Source organism: Zonotrichia leucophrys, chromosome 5 (genome assembly GCF_028769735.1).
Source record: "Zonotrichia leucophrys gambelii isolate GWCS_2022_RI chromosome 5, RI_Zleu_2.0, whole genome shotgun sequence".
In the NCBI taxonomy this organism is placed as follows: domain Eukaryota; kingdom Metazoa; phylum Chordata; class Aves; order Passeriformes; family Passerellidae; genus Zonotrichia; species Zonotrichia leucophrys.
The window spans coordinates 2,675,419-2,695,429 of record NC_088175.1 but is presented as its reverse complement, the minus strand read 5'-3'; the positions used below and the strand labels follow the sequence as shown (position 1 = coordinate 2,695,429).

The window sequence follows — 20,011 nt, the reverse complement described above, 5'->3', positions numbered from 1 at the left end:
CTCTTAGCATGTTATCTTTCATTTCTCCATCCCACACTTCTAATTTTTCACAGTCTCTTTTCAAAGACGGCTTGCGTTTCTCTTATCCCCTCTGAGGTTCTTCTTTTTCTCTGGTATATTTTTTAGAAATGTAGGATTGGAAGGACTCAGGAGACTATTCAAAAATCCATCAACCTGTGTGTAAAACTAGTCTGCAGCTCTCACTGTCTCACAGCTGCAGACACTCACACCTCTGACGGGTGGAAAGCCCCAGCTGCAGTGTGGTGATCGTTCACCCTGGGCCAGCTCACATTTTTGTGTCCTTGTGATCATCCAAGAAGTTTTCCAGCCCCCAGCTCTGCCTGTGGCTGATGCAGAGGGCACTCAGCATCCTTCAGACACTCTGCAAATCTAAGAAAGGGATGCTTTTCTCCTCTTGTGCTGAAAGATGTCTGTGAAATGCTGAAATACTCACAAGGTGGTATCCTAAGGACCTTTTGTCCCAGTGTTTATTGATCCTTGAGTTTTATTTGCTCTCCCAACCAACCTTGCCCAGAATTGCCACACAGACCCTCAAAAGTGTCTTCCCAGGCAGTGACAGCTGACTGTGCATAGAGCAGAGTGAGGAAATTTTCTGAACCCAAATTTATCAAGTGCCTTCACAAACAGACCCAACCCAGACTGGGATTGATGTCTCAACTTGTGTCAGGGGCATGGACACAACACAGATGGGACCTTCATCTCTGGGGTTTCAAGCAACCTGATGCTGCCAGCACCTGCCTGGGGAGCAGTTTGTTCCCCAGAGGGCACCATGGATAAATGTTTTCCAGCACAGGAGGCTTCAGCTCCTTTGGTAATGAAAGACTGGTGGTTTCCAAGCAGCTCCAACTCATTGATTTCTAATGCTCCAGTGTTCCTCCTGCTAAGCCAGCCAGCAGAAGGGAGAGTGATGTCTCATCACAAGGGACAAGGCTGGCTGGAGGTACCACCTCATTGTCAGAGGCAAGAGTGGAAAAGCCAAAATCCTCACAGGGGACTCATCATCAGACCAGAGTTACTCACACTTCTCCCTGAGTGTTTCAGATCTTTTGGGACATGCAGCCCCACCCCTTGGGCTGAAGGAGAGGGAAGGGATGGGTCTTCCATGGACAAAGCAGGACAGGGAACTTTAGATGTGGCAGGAGGGAAGTTTGCTGCATGGGAGCAGAATGAAAAACCCAGAGTGCAGCCACCTCTCAGAGGAGAGGTGGGAGAAGGGAGAAGGGAACTGCCTGAATGGATGCTGTGCTACATAAATGGGCTGGAAATGAGCAGGGACAGCTCTGCCACAGGGGACACAGAAGGGACACTTGCTCCAGCTCACATCATGAGAATAGTGAGAGAATGCCAGCTACAGAAGAGGGATTTCATCTTGGTGCTGTGTTCTTTGCTCCGCATTAGCAGGAAGCTCCCATTTGTGAAATTAAATCTTCAGGAAGATTTCAGGGTCCCAGGCCTGCTAATGCCTCTTCCAAACAGCAGGCAGCAGTATCCAGAAAGCCTGAAAACTCTAAAGGCCAATCTTTATCGAATACCTTAATTAGAAAATGTGTGCAGCTGAAAACAGCTGCCTGATGCCTGTAGGGTGGAGGCAGTTCCACAGCTGGAGATGGTCTGGGGGGCAGCAAGGAAAAACTTCACAATCATAGGAGGGTTTGATGGAGAGGCAAATTTTACACAGATGGGAAGGAGCAGAGCTTTCTTAGCTGTGCCAGTAGTGGAAGGGAAGACATCAAAGAACAGCAGGACAGAAAGGAGCAAAGCAAATAATTAGGCAAATTAAATATTTGTCTTCCTTGCATTATGATATGCTGAGGCAGTTAGCAGTAGAGGATCTCACTAAAGGTCAGCCTGCTCAGGGAGAGCAGTCAACTCCTTTGTGCACAGAGCCAGAAAAATGCAGCCTGAAGCAGCTCCACCTGAACCATCCCAAACAGATGTGCATCTAACCAGGGTTAAAATCCCAGGGCTGGAGAGTCCACCCTCTCCCCAGACAATCCATTTCAGCATTCCACACATCACTTCGAGGAGGCTTTGTCTAACATTTAAGCTCTGTTTTTCCTTGCCATAATTTCAAGACTCTTCTCCAATCCCCTGCAAACAGGGAATAGCTGACCCTAGCTGTCTCTGCAGTCACCTTTTACACTTACAGAGTCAGTTATTGCATCTCCACTTTTATCACTCTCCCTATCCAAGGCTTGTGAAAGGACCCTGTTACCACAGAAGCTGGCAGTCTCACATCTCTAACGGTGTCACTCTATAAAAAAACACCCTTCTGAGAAAGCCAAAGCCAGGCCACCATTCTGTTTATGGTCTAAATCCTGAATCCTGCATGACTTTCCCAAGGTCAGATGACAAGGCTTGCAGAGAAGGAAGCTGCATCTCCCACTCTCTCTCTCCCTTCCAACCAACCCACTGGGCTCTCCTCCTCCTGTTCCAGGCTGCCGGGTGAGAACTGAGTGCTGCAGGCTGTGTTCCTCAAAATGACTCACTTTCACAGTGTTTCCATAATGTGGAGAAGAAGGTGACTCAGAAACTGCTCCTCAATAAATAAATCATGGGCTGCTCACAAGGGGTGAGCTACAAAAGGACAGTGAGTCTTTTCAACGCCATGCTAACAGCTTGTGTTGTACCTCCCCACCCCTCCATAGCTGGAGCCTCTCCAGCATCTGCCAGACTATTTCAGATAATCTGCCTGCTTTATCTCAGGATTGCTGTTAGGAGATTGTCTGGGGGCCTTGTGCAAAAGGAAAGCCCCCAGTTTATAAACACACAACAATAAATGGCCTCCCCCCAACTCTCTCCCGAGGCAGCAGGTCCGAGAGGTGTGATTGTGCAGACAGGGAGTGAGGCCCACGGAGATTTGGTGATCTGCCAAGAATCACACAGGAAAGCCATGTCAGCTCAAGGAATTAAACCACACTCTGCTGAGCCCCAGCCTGACTGTGTGCCTGAGCCCAGCTCCTGACTGTTCCTGCAGCAGCGGTTCCTGCTGAGAGTGCAGAGCTCAGAAGCTGTCCATGGATCTTAACCAGAAAGGAGATCAAGTTAAAATATTTGGAACTGGCTCTCCAGCACACTAACCTGAGTTCAAGCATTTGGGCTTTAACCTTTCCATATAAAAATATAAAAAGAGAGGTCCTTTCAAAAGTAAAAAAAAAAAAAAAAAAAACAAAAAAAAAAAAAAAACAAAAAAAAAAAAAAAAAAAAAAAAAAAAAAAAAAAAAAAAACCAGTTATTTTTGGAAAACAGAACTCACCCACAGAAGCTTGGGGTACTTTCTAAGCCTCTTTGATACACTGGGCTTACAGGACACAGGGAACCTGAAAGTCCCTAAACTTTCTGGGGCAGCCCAAGGAATTTAGACTGTTTGTAGAGTGAGATGGGAACACTTCAAACACCCAACTTCTTACCCTGTCTCAAAAAGCAGCTTGGACACATACAGACATCCTTACCAGACTCCTCTTTCCATGGAAGGAAAATCCAGGACTGAGGCCAAGATACACACCTGATCTAGAAGATTAGAAAACCAGGGTCAAGGGATGTTCTTAAGTACAGAATATAAATGGGCCTCAAAAAAGAAGAAAATCTTGAACATATTTCAAGATCCCAATCCCTCTTTCCTTCTACTTCCACTCTATGGGAAACCTCTAAATCTAACTTGGCCCCACTTTTACATGATTTTTCCTGTGAAGCTTCAGTTTCTAGTGAGCTCTGCTTATCAGCCCATTTGTTACCATCCTCATAAGCAAAGCTTATTTAAAGTTTTAATGCCACATTGCATGAGCATATACCAGTGGCCCTAAAACAGATGGAAGAAGGAAGAGCTTTGCAGACCTAAAATTCCATGTGCAGTGACCAGGAAAGCAGATCTCAATTCACCCGAGAAGGTGCTTGGTGCATTTTATGGTATCCCAAATTGTAGCCTTTTTTTGTACCTTCTTCATCAGCTCAGGGATCTGTAAACAACCACTATAAATTTGGAAGAGAATATTGATGCCATTTTGCAGGTGACATGTTTATTAGTTAATATTTTTGATTCAGGAACTGACAGCTGCAGTTTAGAGCTGTAAGAGATTTGATTTAATAAGAGATCTATCCAGTGCACTAGGCAATTGGGTTAATGCAGGAAAGAATTTGGTTTGCAAGTGATCCCTTCCCTTAGCAAAAGGCAGCAACGCCTGTGTTTCAGTGAAACATTTGCTTCCTAAACCAATTACTCTCTACACTCCATTTCAGCATATGAGATCTGCATTTCCCAATTAATAAACATCTCATACTGCTCACTTGACTCCTTTGGTGTGTCAAGTGTCTGCAGCGTTTCTGAGTTGAAAGCAGAGTCCTCTAGCACCTCACAAGTGAGTGGCAGAGTGACCAACTCTCTCAATGCAGATGCCTTGAAATCCATGCAGCAAAAATGCCAGGGCTGGAAAGGGAAGAGGGAGCTCTCAAATTCTACACATCTGAAAATAAGAAAGCAAAAGGGGAGGCAGGACTTTTTCCTCCTGAAGGGAAAAAAAATCAAAATTTATGAAAGGGAGAGGACTACTTTAAGTTTAATGTCAAGTCATCTTAGGCCCTACATGCAATATACAATGTGGAGCTGTCTGGATTTATACAGGGAGGAGGAATTTTGGCTAAAGTGGGTGCATTTGTTGCAGCTGTCTTTTGCTGAAGCCAGGTTAGTGACTTCTGATGCAAAATGCTTCCTCCCAAAACACCTGATTTGTATCCCTTAGACCATTATGACTGTGACACAAGTGTGCACTTGACACCTGTCTTTTTAAAGCTCTTACCAATTTGTCTAACATCGTGTCTTCTTTCCTTACCCCATGTGAGATATCCATCACACACCTCCAAAGTCCACTTTTCCAAGTGAAATTATAAGCCTAGCAGACTTGGTGTTTCTTCACAGTCTGGAATAGTTCTACCCGTTTTGGTGCTCATGGACATCCCCTGTTCTGGACCAAATAAGGGTGGACATTTTCCTTTTTCTGGCAAAAAAACCACTTAAATCTGGATTTATGTTACATTAATTCTTTAAAAATATAAAGCATTTTTTTCCTAGTTGCTTTTCTTCTCAACCCTCTTCTGCCCCTGCTTCTCCTTCAGGAAATGGCACCATATATGCTAAAAAGCTTTAGAAGGGAATGGGGTTTTTGAGTGAATGTATAGAAAATATGAATATATATTTATTTCTTTTTCTTCCCTCCCTCTAGTAAGGAAGTGCAACATGACCTTAAAACACCCAGATACAACCAGAGGGGCCAAGCTCAGCAGACAGCCCAGCAGTGGGAAACATCTGAAAGCAAGAGGATTGTGGGGTTTCACATGAGCTCCCTCTCCACAGGAAAGGTAGAGGAGGGAATGTTCACCTCACATGAAGGGAGCAGGTCAGAAACAAGCCCTGCTGTGAGGAAAGGTGCCAAATTTGCTGCATGAGTACAGGCTGCCTTTGGTTGATGTGACAAGCACTGTTACTGCATGGCTGTGGATGGATTCAGCCCTTTGCATGTACCCCAGCTCTGCCTCCACATTTGATTTATGCAGGATGCATATCCACCCTCCTGCCTTCAGCAGTGTCCTGGCTTATGCATGCAAGATCTGATTAACCTCAATAAATCTGTGGAGGGGAAGGGGTTAAGTCCTTCATTTGGAATTTGGTTCCACTGCTGATGCACCAGCAAGAATTGAGTCCACTGACACTTGCTCTCTCTCCAAATCATATTAGCTTTTCAGGCTCCACAGGGAGAAAAAAAATAAAAAAAAGAATGAAAAACCCCCAGAGCCTGGTCAGACAGCGCTTACAATCTGGGTAGGATGGTTTAAAGGATGGTTTAAAGTCTTACACCCCCCCCCCCCTCAGCTGCAGGGCAATACTTGGATTTACTTGACTGCAGAGGCTCATCTGCTGTGTCCTCAGCACAGACCCCAGCCCTGCAATTAACTGTGCCCTGGCTGACTGCTCTCCCCCCTGGAAACCTGTGACCCACCAGAACACTCTGGGGGCTCAGCAGCTCCTCTGTGACCCACGGGTGGAGGATCAGAGCTCTCACCAGGGAGCTGAGCAGCCCCAGCCCAGACACACACAGGTCACTGAGCTATTCAGCAAGCAGGGTTTCATTACTATGCTTTAAACACAGTGCCCTTTAAAAACATAGGCACACTTTTTAATTAAGCCTTTGGTGTTTCTTTTCAACATCAGATATCTCAGTGTGCTGTCCTTTCTTTTTCTTAATATAATTTGATTGGAAGTGCATTTGGCCATATCACATATATTACAAAAGGCATTTTTTTCCTCATTGCTCCAAATTATTTTTCCAATCATATTCTATATACTGTGCTCAGGAGTGAATTATAAGGAGTTAGGCAACATACATGGTGTTAATTAGATAGGGGACGTGGAAGGCAATTTTTCCATGACTCCAGGGAAACCTTTATGTTCTGCTTATAAAGCAAACGCAAACGGCCACGCAATACAAAGCGCTCCTTAAAAATCAAGTTACACACTGAAATAAAATACTAAGAGCAAAATTAGTTTCTCCAATTTAATTCAGTAAAACTTTAATAGCATCTGACTGCTCACTGCAAAAGTCATTAAAAAAATTATAAGGAATTCACAAATGACTGATAATGTGAAAACATGGAGGCTCGGATTCTGCTTCCAGCAAAGGTCCTGGTGCAGCAAAATGCTCAAGCCCTCACCTAATTCTGCACTCCAGGAATGTGCTCGTGGGCCAAAGTTAACAGCCAAAGTCACACTGGCTTCAGCAGGAGGCTGATCTGGCAAGGGAGGACGTGGGAGCTTTGATCTGGAGGGAAAGGTTCAGGGAACATTCGAAACCTGGACTGAGCCCTGTGCACACATCAGTGACTGGATGTGCTAATCAGGTAAACACTTCTGAAAAAGAGGACAAGCTTGAGCAGGAGAAAGGCAGGCACAGCAAATTAAGCGAGCCAGTGGGCTCCATGATAACCAGTGGAGGATGTTGGAAGACTCGCTGCATGCACAGGAAAACACAAATGGAAATTTTCCTAAATGTCATTCAATAACTGCAGACAATAGATGGCTCTTACAGAAACTGCACTGTTAGGAGCAGGAAGATCAGAGGGAACAGAGCTGCCACTCATGTCTTTGCAATGGTGGCTCAGAAGAGCACAGTGGTATGAAAAAAATACTTTTCTGGAAAAGTGACTTTTTCAGTAGGGATTTGCAGAGTTATAACTCGCCTCACATGTCTTTTTGTGTAAAGTGGAGGGCATAAAGCACTACCAATCATATAAGGAACTTTTCAACTAAAGATTTTTCTCTCATCTTTGTGATAATTAACACTCTTTCATTAAAATGCTGTGTCCCCCCTGGCCAGAACGGAACTGTGCATGCCTTACACCCTGCTCTTAATAATGTTTTTAAGGTCTTGAATCTTATCAATTAATATTTTGGAGTGATTCATACCATTTCTAATATGCAGCTACTGAGCAGAATCATGCAGATAAAAATATTTTCTGAAGAGATTCAAAATAATTGCTTTTTTAAATTGCTGATGGGGGTTCTGCCACTCAAGCAGTTAAGCCTGAAAATGTGCTTAAGAGATTAAACAAGGAAAACTGAGCTGGTCTGGTAGCTGGCCCCTTTCCATGTGCCAGAGAGTTGTCACTCCTCCAAGTGCAACGAGATGACTTGGGATTTGCTGTGGCTCATCCTGCACACGAGACAGACAAGGTGCAGAAGTTTCTGTGTTCAGCCAGGCTTTGCACAGCTTTTTCAAACACTCACCAAGGCACTGACTGGTTCATCCAAGGGAAATATGTGTGCCAGGCAGTGATGTAGTGCTTGGAATCAGAAAGCTGCTGCTGGCAGACCCAAACAGGCAACGTGCAGTGTGTGCAGGACTCCCAGGGGGGTTTGCAGGGTGGTGGCTGCTGCCCCTGTGGGGCCAGACCTGATTTTCACCTCTGAGACTCCTCAGGAGGGGACCTGTCCCATCCTTCCAACATGGGAAGTTTCCCACATTATTCAAAAATATAATTTCTTAGCACAATGGTGCTGTCTGAGGGACTGTGCCCTTTGTCAAGGCTGAAATATGGGGCTTGCTTGCTGCACAAAAACACAGTTTTGGATCCACCACCAAACTGTGCATGTGCATACGCCCCTCCTCTGTTCAAGATTGTGTATTTGTGCAGTTGTATATATGTTTTTACATGTTCATTCACAAAAATAAACAGTGAGGAAGCCTTTGAAGTTGCTCTGTATGCAAAACTAAAAGCAGATGGAAAATTTCTCTTGATTTTATATATATAAATACAGTTGAGTCACAGTATATATATCATTTTTCTTCTAAAAGGAGAGCCCAACTCTCAGCTTCCCTATGTACTTACTTGTGGAGCCAAAATTTTGGGTCATTAGAGAGTTGACTGCTGCCATGTCAGGTGCCTAAAGACATGTCAAAGCTGTCTAATTTCCATATATTACATCTAATCTCTTTATTCCCTGTATAGCATTTTTCTGCACTGCAGTATTAAGACACCTGAAGTCACCAGTCACTGGTTAGGTGCCCTGATTTCACATACCTGAAACTCTTAACCAGCCAGGGAATCTGCATATCACTGGAGAGGAGTTGATCACTTAAACATCTTAAACTCTTATTCTAAAATCCAGTCTGTTTTTTAAGCTCATGTTTCCAAAGATGTCTTCCAGAGCTCTCTCTCATCTCTGGGGGATGTCTACACTGCCTTCTAATGGGAGAGCCAAGGGAGCAGGGAGCAAGCAAGTTAATTTAGTGTAAGCCATAGCACAAGCCTGCTCATCCCTGCCAAGCAGAGGGCAGGCAGGTGAAAATCTGCAGGTGAACAGTTGCAGTGAGAAGCTGAGGGACCTGCAGGACAGAGAATTCCATGTGGGCAGGCCCTGGCAGGTCAAGGAAGAAGGCAAGGAAGACACGGTCAAGAGGCCCCAGAGACTGAAAACCTAACAATAATTAACTCACAGGTTCTCCTTGGAGGCTCACAACTTCATATTCAAAAGATTGCCCTACTTTCTGCTCTCAGATGATTTTTGCTTCGCAGAGCAACTTCATTACTTGCTTTGCACCAAGGGGACTCCCTCCCTCCCAGGTGCCAGCTTCAGGAGGCAGGCATTCTCCTTGCTCTTACACAAGCTAGAGAGCTGGCACTGAGTCCTTTTTTAGGTAATTTTGTCCATTTAAAAACCAAAAAATTCAAATATTTATGGAGAAAATGCTAGCCTAGAAGAAGTGATTTACCATGCAAAGGGGAAAGGTGAACAAGACAATTAGAGGGACAATCTAATGGCTGTGCTAAGAGCAGAGGGTTTGTTCTTCTGAAATTAAGCCTTGAATTTTATTCTCCATTAATAATGGAAAATTTGGATGATAAATCAAACATGATTAGTGGTGTGGAACAGAGATAACATGAGAATAAGCAGTAATAACTATGCCTTTCTCTTGCAAACCTGGCCTTTTTAGTGTTTTGCAAAAGGAGGAATGCTACCTGTGACTATGGAAATGTGCTGAGCTTCGTGAATAGTTGATTTTTATTTCTCATCCTGCTATATTCAGTAGTATCTCTAAATTGCTAATGGTGCATTTTGCTCCCCTAAGCACCAGACCAAAATAAATATGAAAATTGATCATAAAAAGGACACTGTAATAAAAAAAAATGCACGTGCTTCAGTCCTTAAGACAGCTCAACACAGGCTGGTCTGTTATTGCTGGATAAATCTGGTTTTAGGAAAATATATATCATAACAAGAATATCAACTTTTATCTTAAAAGTATTGGATAATACTTGAAAGAGATCATCTCTGCCTGGATAAAAATTTGTTCTAATAATACCATTTATCTGAAAAAGACTGTATAACTGTTTGTCCCAAAGATCTGTGTAGTGCACTGAATAAAATGCATAACCTACTAATTCCAGCATGGTTATCAATTATTTTAAATGAGGACACACAGATTGAAAAGCTTTGTGAAATTCCATTTCAAAATTTCAATCTCTCTTTTAATCAGAAGGGAATATTAGGGAAGACCCCATGCTGTTGTCCTCATTGTTTTCCTGTCATACAGCATCCAAAACAAAGTGAGATTCAGGAGTACCCTGGAGAGATTAAAATCATAGGGCATTCTGGTTAGAAAATAAGTGAGTACAAATTATTGGCTTATATAGGCATTGCACCACCCTGCTGCATGTCTCCAGTCCCATCTTTGTCGGAACCCAGAACATACCTCTGGCTGTCCAGGATGGCCAAGACCCCTGCCAGGAGGCTGAGAAGCTCTGGCATGGAGCCCAAAACACCTGTGGGTTTGATTATGGTCCATGGAGCAAGTTACCAACCTTATATGAAGATCAGCAAGCCACAACAGTTTAAGTAGAATAATAGTGAAGTTATCACGGAGTGGAAAAGTAGATTTTGGGGTTTTTGGTATGGGGGTCCAGGAGGCAAGATGGAGGGATCTGGGCATGTCCAGCCTTTCTCCTTCTTCTTCTTGGCCTCCATCTTCTGCTGTGATGTTGGCACTTTTAGATTGGTTTAGAGTAGAAGCTCACTGTCTAACATAGGTGATGGGTATTGGCAAGTAATTGTAAACATTGTACACGTAGTTTTTGTTATAAAGACATAACACCACCCTGAGGGCAGGCAGAGTGCCTGGAACTGTCCTGCTGGACGGACCTCAGCAGGGTAGGAGAAAATTTTTTATAGATAAGGAGCAATAAACAACCTTGAGACTGAGAAATGAAGAGCTCTGACTCCTTCTTCAAGTGCCAGGCTGGGAAAAGAGACTTTCCAATTTTTCTCAGTGTCACTCTGACCAGCGAGAGATCCCAACACATCTTGAATGGACTCTGGATCCATGTTGGAGCCTTGTGTCCAGCTCTGACTCATGGATCCATTTCCTCCTGCCTGCACCCTTTGTGTGGGTCTGGTGCAGCTCCTGCCTTCCCCGCGATGCTGAGGGACCCAGAGCTCAGACCCTGCAGGGCTGCACCCCTCCCTGCCCAGGCTGGGGTCACCCCCATCCCCAGCTGTCCTCCCTCAGGGAGAGGCTGTCCCTCACCGCCAGGACAATGAGCTGTTCTGTCACCTCAGTGCGCTCAGTTCCCTCCTTCCAGCATCCCTAGGAATATGCTCCCAGAATTATCCCTCTCCTTTCCACCACTCCCATTTTTCCGTCTGCAGTGGCTTCCATGACAGGTACATGCTTGAGGATCCTTTTGGTGTGGTGGGACACACCTTTTGGTGTGGTTGTCCTAGGGTGACGTCATGATGCTTGTAACCCCATTCATGTGTTCTGTTTATGCTGGATATTATGTTCTGTGCCTTAAAGAGTGGCTCTGAAGAGTGGAAGTTTTCTTATCAGCCTGGTGGGACACAGAGTCAGGGCAGTTGCTTTTGCTGCTTTTGCTTTATTTGCTTTTGCTTTTCGCTTTTGCTCTCTCACTCTTGCTTCTGCTTTGCTTCTGCTTGCTCTTGCTTCTGCTCATTAGCTAGTTTAGCTAAACAGCCCAAATTTCTTCCTGGACTGTTTCTCCTTTCCTTTTTTGAACCAACTCAAGCCTGCTCCAGGCTGGGGCCTGGCAAACCCCGAGAGTTTGCACCTTGTGGCCCAGCGGGGCCTACTCTGGGCAGCAGCTGCCCCAGCGCCGGAGGGACTGAGAGCAGAGCGAGCACCCCCAGAGAGACTTTCTGAATTTGTCATCTTTGTCAGAGCAGTGACAGAGTGGTGTCACCCAGCATTGTTCATTTTGTGTGCTGGGGGTGCTGTGCCTGTTAAATAAACAGGTTCTTTCCACTTCTCTCCGAGGAATTCTTCCCTAACCTGTTGGGGGAAGGAGCTGTGTGGGTTTGCTTACTGAATCTCCCCCTTTGAAGATTCTCTACCAAATTTGCCCTAAACCAGGACAGATGTGAATCTCATGTTTTCTGAAAAAAACAAGGATCTATAGTAAATGAGGGAAAATCAGCTATCTCCCTTCAGAGAATCCAGGTATCTATTTCAAATCCAAGTGTAGCATTCTGCTGCTGAGCCTGCACAGAGAAATAGGTTCAGAAAATTTAGGTTTGTGCCTTCTTCACATTCTCTAAAAAAGGAAACACCAGATATGGAACATGGTTAATTAAAAAACCAGAGGGGAATTCCTCTTGATTGGATGGGGCTGGCTGGTTGGGGATATCCAAGGTAAAGTGTTCTCCAGCATAACTGAGGCATTTCCTGCACAACATCCCTATCCGTTAAGCAGAACCATTCACAAATTACTTCTGAGACCTCATAGGCCCTGTCTCCTTAGCACTGAGAGGAGGGCTGAAGCCTTCAGTACCCCAGGGTGACCAGCAAAGACAGGTACTGAGTGCTCAGTGTGCCAGGATTTCCAGATCCTCCTGGGGAAATAGCAACTTTCTCAAATTTAGGTAAAAAACACAGGCAAAGGGCAGGACACAGCAGAAAGCAGGTTCCCCAACACCCACACAAGCAAAGCTCACAGAAGGATGCTAGAGAGGTTAAGTACCATCTTAAACTGCTGAAATAAAGCCAGAAAATTCTGCAGCTTCTTTTTACTTGCCCTGTTGGAGTGTTGGACAGAGGTTTTGCAGTCAACACAGACACTTGAGACATGGTGGGCTGACTCAACAGCAAGCAAAATGAGTGAGCTTCCCAAGGATACAATTTCCTCAGAGCCACAGCCTTGTGCCAGCTGCAATGCCCCTCATGGGCTGATTTACTTCCCTGAAATGTAAGAGCACAGTCAGAAAGAAGGTTCAATTCACAGAAGAGCTACACGAACTTTTACCCTGTCACTGGCAGTGTTTCCTGCCTGGGAGAATCTGGGAAGAAGAGAGAGAAATGCAGAGTCACTCCTGTCACCACACCTTTTGTCATCAGCTGGATGTCCCATGGCCATGCACATCTGCTGTGCAATTATTGCTGTGCAGTGAGGCCAGTACACACTGCTGGAAAAGCTGTGTGTCATAAAATTGTTCATTAAGTCCTAGCAAAAGGTGGGTGCATAAATCAGGCTATCAGTGCACTTTCCTTGGGAAGTGGAAAGAAGTCTGGTCTGAGCCAAAATCCACAGAAATCCAAGATCTCTCCCAGCTATTACCACTGGCTTCTATTGGAAAGGTTTAAATCCTCCCTGAGTGCAGAAGGAGCTGGAATGGGTCCAGCTGAGGACACTTGGCTCCCAACACAAGATCTCCATTTCCCCAGTGGAAAACCTCCCTGAACCTCTCCTGCTCAGCTCTGTTTACCTTGCTCCCCTCCCCACAGGGCTTCCGCCCACACAGGGCAGGAGGAGAAAGAAAATGGGATGGATTCTGCCAAAAACTGCAAAGTCACAAAGCCCAGAGAAGCTCTGAATTTGCAGAAAACAGCTTCTCTCAGAAGCAAATTGCAGCCTTGCAGTGCTCACATGGGCAGCTTAGAAAGGTGTGAAGGGTGACAAATCAGCAGAAGACATTAGATCGATTTGGGCAAGATTCCACGTTGACTGTTTTTAATTATAGACTGTGTTTTAGCTTCTGTTTTATCCCTCTTTCAGAGAGGATTTTGATAACCATTCTTCCACGAGCCTGCTGAGCCACCCAAGTGCCCTACCAAGGGGAGACCAAAGGTCTGAGATTTAGGGGCATGTGCTGAGCCCCATGGCCTGCCAGGCTTTCTCACCCCTCACCTCTGCTCTGCTGCCCTGTGTTTCCCCTCACTTGCTCTGCATTATTTCTCTCCTAGGAGGTCCCAGCTTTGAGATCTCTCCCCTCCTGTTCAAGCATTTCTGTTTGGGTTCCACAGCACTCAGATCTGCCAAGGCAATTGCTGCTTTCACAGCCATCTTCTGTCTTGATAGTCACTGCCTTGCTCCTCCAAAAATCTTTATCTCTGAGTTGAAAAGAAAAATGTGTCCATAAAAAGGCAAAGTGTCTCAGCTCAGCTCCATCTCTGCTGGAGTCAAAGGGAAATTCCCAACAACTTGAACAACACCAGGAGATAACACAATTCCTTTATCTGTGCACTAATGGTCTTCTGCTGCCATTCTGCTCAGCAAGAGAGTCCTGTCAGTTCCCACAGAGCACACAAAGTCACTGTTACTGATTCTCTAACACAAGACAGTCCCACCAGCATTTTTTCCATTGCCTTGGATGGACTTACTGTGTGATAATATGCATGTAGTGTGAACATCTGTTTCAGCTTCAAACAAAGACAGTAGGAGGGAGTAAAAAAACAAAAATAATTGTAGGAAGCAACATCACCGAACTAGATAGGATGAGCAAGGTGCGCAGCCTGGCACATGGCTGCATTGCAGGAGGTAGATGTTCGGCCTCAGACCACACAACCAGACACAGGGCTGAGAACCCAGCTCCAGCCTCCCACACAGCCCCCATTGCACTGGGAAAGGACACACTGACAGGGTGGCAGCCTGGGGAAAAGAAACAAGGAAAAACCAGGACAGAATGGCATACAGAGCTCTTTGGCAACCCCTGAGTTTCAGTCATCCTCACTCATGCTGTACACAAGGAGGTGGTTCCATGAACAATGAGATGATGAACATATTTCTGTCTGCTGGGCCAAACCTGAAATCACAGTCCAAGACAAATTCCAGGCAGCACTCACTGACTGAAAAGCTGCTTTCAAGCCTTTTATTCATTGTTAATGCAGAGAACCCATCAGTGATCCAATCTACAAATATATATATGTTTGAAAAAAGGAAAAAAGTGGCTTACAGATGTTGCTTGCCTGTTATTTCAGGCTTAAAAGACAAGCAAAACCTTCAGAAAATATACATGGCTATTTCAGAAATAACATTAGCATTCAGTAACACAGTAATTATTTATTGTTTTTATTCCTGGCTGCTTATGAGACTTTCAAAGCCATGGAAACAGCAATAACCCACCTCTCTACTTTGACCATTTCAATATGTAGTGTTAGATTTTGGCTGGCTATAAATGTACACACATATATACAGGCACCAGGTGTGTAACACACCTGGATGTGAATGTGCTAATGATCTCAAACCCTTTCAGGGTATAAAAACATGAGGGGTGACAATTTGGTTACAGAGGATTTCTACATGGCATTTACCCCTGGGTCAGAGCAAAATCAGATTTGCAGCTAGTGGACCAACACTATCTCTACCTTGGCACAATTTCACCCTAACCCTGTTCAGAACATTATTCCCAAACTTATCCTGAGAGCTTAGGACCTTCCTTTTGATTTGGCATCTGTTTGGTCTCAGGTAAATGTGATTTGTCAAAGGGGTTGTGTGCACCCTCCCTGTATCCATACCCACACTCACCTGTGGCAGACAAAGCTGTTATCACTCACTACAAAAACACTTTACACTACCTACACACAATAAGAACCTGCTTTCAGCTGATATAAATTTTGCTAAATGTTAACTAAAGGAGTTAGAATTTCCCACATGGGTGTCCCCTTTAGCTGAATTTTACTATCCCCACCTCAGGGGCAGAGCTGAAAAAACTAGGTTTTAACTCATACTAAGAAAAACACAAGGAATTCCTTGGCTGGATGATTATATCTGGGGGCAGGGACCAGGCAGTGGTGGCTGGAGGACAGAAGTTAAACCAAGGACATGCTTCCCACACCTCCATTAGATTAAAAAACCTTGCCCGCATTTAGCCAAGTTTATGTTTGGAAAAGTATTCTGCTTCCAGAGGCTCTTGCTCAATCTTCAGGAACCACTGTCCTCACAGGGGCCAAACCAGGATGGATACCTGGGCTGAAGGCAAGGACACTGCCTCTCCCACTCTCTCAGCTGTACTTTTATAAGTAAATTAAACAGCACCAAGGCCTGTAGCACAGTCTATAATGTTTAATTATTAGCATGCTCCCTGGCACAGCTTTGGCTTGTCCTAGGGAGTGCTCTGAGAGACTGTGTCTGGGCAGGGTTCAGAGAGCAGCACTTGCCAAGGGCTGTTCCCAATAGGCAGAAAGGATAAAGCCATCCTGTTATGGGAGGAAGAGAGTTTAGCTGTATGGATGTGAGCCAGGCTGTGCCACTTGCTCCTAGTGCCAGCAAATGGGCTCTGGCCCAGTTTAATTACAATGAAGACATATAATGAGGGACTCCTCTGTCAGGCCTTGGCACTGAGGAAGGAGGAAAAATCAAACAGCGGAAAGGGAAGAGCTGAATCCTCTGGAGAGGAAGGGATGGCAGCAGGAGAGTGTAATTTTAGAGTTCCAGTTTGGGGTAGGAAAAAATGAGAGTGGGAGTTGGTGCAAGGGAGAAGGTAGGAATAGATGGGAAGAGATAAAGAGGTCAGGAAGAAGGATTTGAATGTGGATGGGAAATGCTTTACTTTGAGAAGAATTTTGGTAAGAGGTTGTTAAAAAATAAAGAATGAGATAAGAGAAAAAAGTATGAGGAATAGCTGAGATTGTGGAAACTGGAAAAGGTTAACTCCAGAGAATGGGACAAAAAAATCAATCCAGCCCTTGGGCAAGCAGAGGCTACAAAGCCCTTTGAGAGAACAAGGAGAACTTCTGTTCTCCAGCATTCATGGCCCACCTGGCCCTAAAAAGGATCTCAGGCTTTATCAGGGGTTTTCATGTGTTGCTTACACATTTTGGTATCTTTATCTTTGGCTTTCACCTGTGTCACATCTCATTCTTTCAGGAGCAATTTAATCTTCCAATCTCAGCAGCCTCATGGTCAGGCGGATGAAATGTCAAAAGCTGTTAAGGTAACCCACCCTGCGTGTATCCCTGAGAGAAAAAAATGGAGCAGCGATTTCCATCAATAACTCCCTGTGGAGATTTGGAAAGGCTCCATGTTCCCTTAAAGGTATCCTTGAAGAATCATTTTAATTAACCGTTTACCTGCTGCACATTGCCGGAGGCTCTCAGCAGCTGACACTGCAGTCACTTTAGCATCAGCCTGTCACTTGTCACTTGAGCAGTCTAGGTAGGATGCACTTTCAGTCTTTGATTTCTGTCAAGAGAAGTACAAACCACTCTGGGGTAAAAATCCATACTGGGACCCATCTGACCCACCTGAAAACTGAAACACAAGAAGAGACCTCAAAGTTCCTTCTGCAACATAAATATTTCTTTTTACTTTTTTTTCCCCTTTATAACTGAATATTTTACTGACCCTGCAAAAAAGAGAAATCCTCTTACCATGATCAGAAATGAACAAAAAAAAGCAGAAAGCTCCCACTGCTATTGTGCTTGGAATATAACAGTCAAGGTTAGCACATAATAGCTAAACAATATGCATTTGAAAGCCGTCAAGAGAATAGTGCTTTGTTCTAATGAAAAGGATTGAAATGTTTTCTACTGTCTGCCTTGACACTTCATGTTACAGTACTTGGAATTACTTCAGTCAGGGAAGCTGTCACATCACTCATAAAGTGCCTGTAGAGCAGCAACACTGCAGCGCCGAGCTGGTGCAGTGCACCCACAAAGAGGATCATTTTTATCCTCCTTCCTTGCCAGAACCACATTTGCTCAGGGACCTCCAGAGGAAAGCGGATTTCTGGTAGGTTGGGTTGGGTTTTTTTGCTTTTTTGACTGCTTTTCTGGCACTGTCCCAGTGTATCCTGTGGGCCAAGGCACAGCACTCTGCAATTTCAGCAGAAGGAGCTGCAGGGGGAGAGTTTGCTGAGAGTTTGCTGCTCAGGCACAACATTGTCCATTTTGAGTCTGCCCACGTGGTTTTTGCTAATCCCATTTATCTCAAGATATAAACCACAGGGTGGAAATTCTGGTCCTGACCATATCAGGCATGCAGAGGAAAAACAATTCAAACTGCTACAGGCTGTGTCTGGATTATTATCAGGCAGGTGTCTTAAGATGGGCCTAAATAAGGAACTTTCCTAACTGGGGTAAGCCCAGTGCTGTAGAGGGAGGAGGTGTGTGATGAAGCTGTATGAGATGCTGTTGGGTTTAGGAAATATTTAAGCATAGAGTCAGGAAGCAATTACCCTTTCAGGTGTAAACCAGTTCCAGAAGGACATTCTGGCTTGTGGAAACAGCCCTGAGCAAAAACCCACTTGGTTTGGAGGGTAATTAATGAGATCAGTAATTAAAGAAGCACTGAAGTCATTCCTGCTGCCCTCCTCCCCCATCAGTAAAGGACAGCCACAGCCATTCTCAGAAGATTAATTCATCCACAGTAGTGGCATAAAGTTGTGTAATGGAAAAGCATAAAAGCACGGCTCTGTGAACCAAAAAGAAGGAAAGAGAGAGTAATAACAAAAAAAGCAGGCAAAAAAAAAAACCAAACCAAAACAAACAAAAAATAAAAGTTAACCAGCTCTTCTGCAGTGAGACTCAGTTCAGTTTAACTTCACTAATGTTTCATTAATGCACAGGTAGAGCTGCAGCCTAGCACTTAGCATCACCAAGGAATCTAGTGTGCTTCCCTCTTATCACTAAAAATTTTCCAATTCTTTGTGACAGGAATATCTTTGGTAACTGTGGTCCTTGGTCCCTCTTCAATCACCTGCCACCATCACAGACAGTTGCTCCTCACTCCTGGGCTGAAGATGAGACCCAGATCAGCCTCAGGCACAAAAGCAGGAGAGAGGCAGAACTTGGTTACCTCAGCTCAGAGCCACAGTCCTCAAAAAACCTTTGTGGATGCCACTTCTCCTTGGATATGACCAACATGGCCTTTGCCTCTCTTCAGGCAGCTGAAACAGGCACCTGCACACCTCAGGAGCATTTTTGAGTGGTGCTCAAAGCACTTTCAAGTGAAGTCCCCAGATGACAATAAGGCAGGGCAGCCCTGGGCACACAGAAGTGCTGCTACAGATGCTTAAACAGATTTTGAACCCAGACACTCTGGGGGTTAGGCAGCAGCAGATTCATGTTACAGTTTTGTCTGCAAGACCTAACTTTACCTCTGTTCTTCTTTGGGAACCCAAATCTTCCTCTGGAATGAGTCTAAACCTAAACACGCTCTTGCCAGGAGCAAAGCATCTGTCCTGTTTCCATTCACTCTCTCCCTATCTGGCCTGGAACTAATCAGCCCCACATGTCTGTGCTGTGCAGCAGTAATTACCCTCAACCTCAAAGCAGGGGTTTCACACATGGGCCTGGGAGAAGTCAACAGAAAAATCTCTACCAAGAACAGATGTGTTCACTACTGGCTGGTGGGCAAGGGCTCCAGGGGGATCCTGGTAGCCCAAGAGGAGCAGGGGTTACTCAGTCACTAAATGGTTCCATTAAATGGTTCCTTACTGTGCTCAGCTCTCTCATGGGCCTCCACCCGACCCACTGTGTGCCCCCTGACCATCTGAGTGCTATTTCCAGTCCCTCCTGGTGTTGACTTTTGGTGTTTTCCCACCAAACAAACCAGCATTGACATCCTGAAGAGTTGACAGAGATGTCTGTCAAGGGGGCAATAACTTAACTTCCTTCTCCTGAACTGAACAGCCAGGCAGCCTGTGACAACAAGAGGAAAAATGAATGCAGGGTGTTTTCTTTTTTGATCAGAAATACAGAATTAAGAGTTAAGAACCAAGCTCTCCTTTGCTCATCCAGGAAAATAAAACCTGACACCCCAGCTCAAGGAAAGAATAAAATATTTTTCTCATTTTTGATGCAGAAGATAAAGCTGGTGTTAATGACCCAAATGTCTTCATGCTAATATTCTAAATGATATTTCTTTAATTTAGAGGAATTAAATGGTTAATTAGGGGTTATATTCATAGTGTCTGAGGGTATGAGGCAGAAGTTTTTTATAGGTAATTAAGAGCTCAGTCTTTCTGAAAGCAACACAAGTGTATTGCAAGCATATTTCCCAATGCAATGAACATCATTCCTATTTTTAACCTGGTGAAATATGATGATCAAGGGGCAATCTTTAAAAAATAGTACAAAACACATTGCTCTTCATCCTTCACCAGAATGAGACTTGTCTTTTGACAAACGCCAACATATTCCAACACCTTTTAGTTCAAAGCCAGAGGAAGGAATTAACTTGTAAATATTTCTGAGAGCAGGAATTCTGGAAC

General features: G+C 44.6%; 1 long non-coding RNA gene across 1 annotated transcript; it reads left to right on the top strand.

The window, feature by feature from the left end:
* Window positions 1-16,693: 16,693 nt before the first annotated feature.
* LOC135449175 (uncharacterized) lies at window positions 16,694-19,463 on the top strand. The gene is made up of 3 exons (XR_010440679.1): window positions 16,694-16,833; window positions 17,356-17,529; window positions 18,453-19,463. It is a non-coding gene; the product is annotated as an uncharacterized LOC135449175 (long non-coding RNA).
* The last annotated feature ends 548 nt before the right edge of the window (window positions 19,464-20,011 follow it).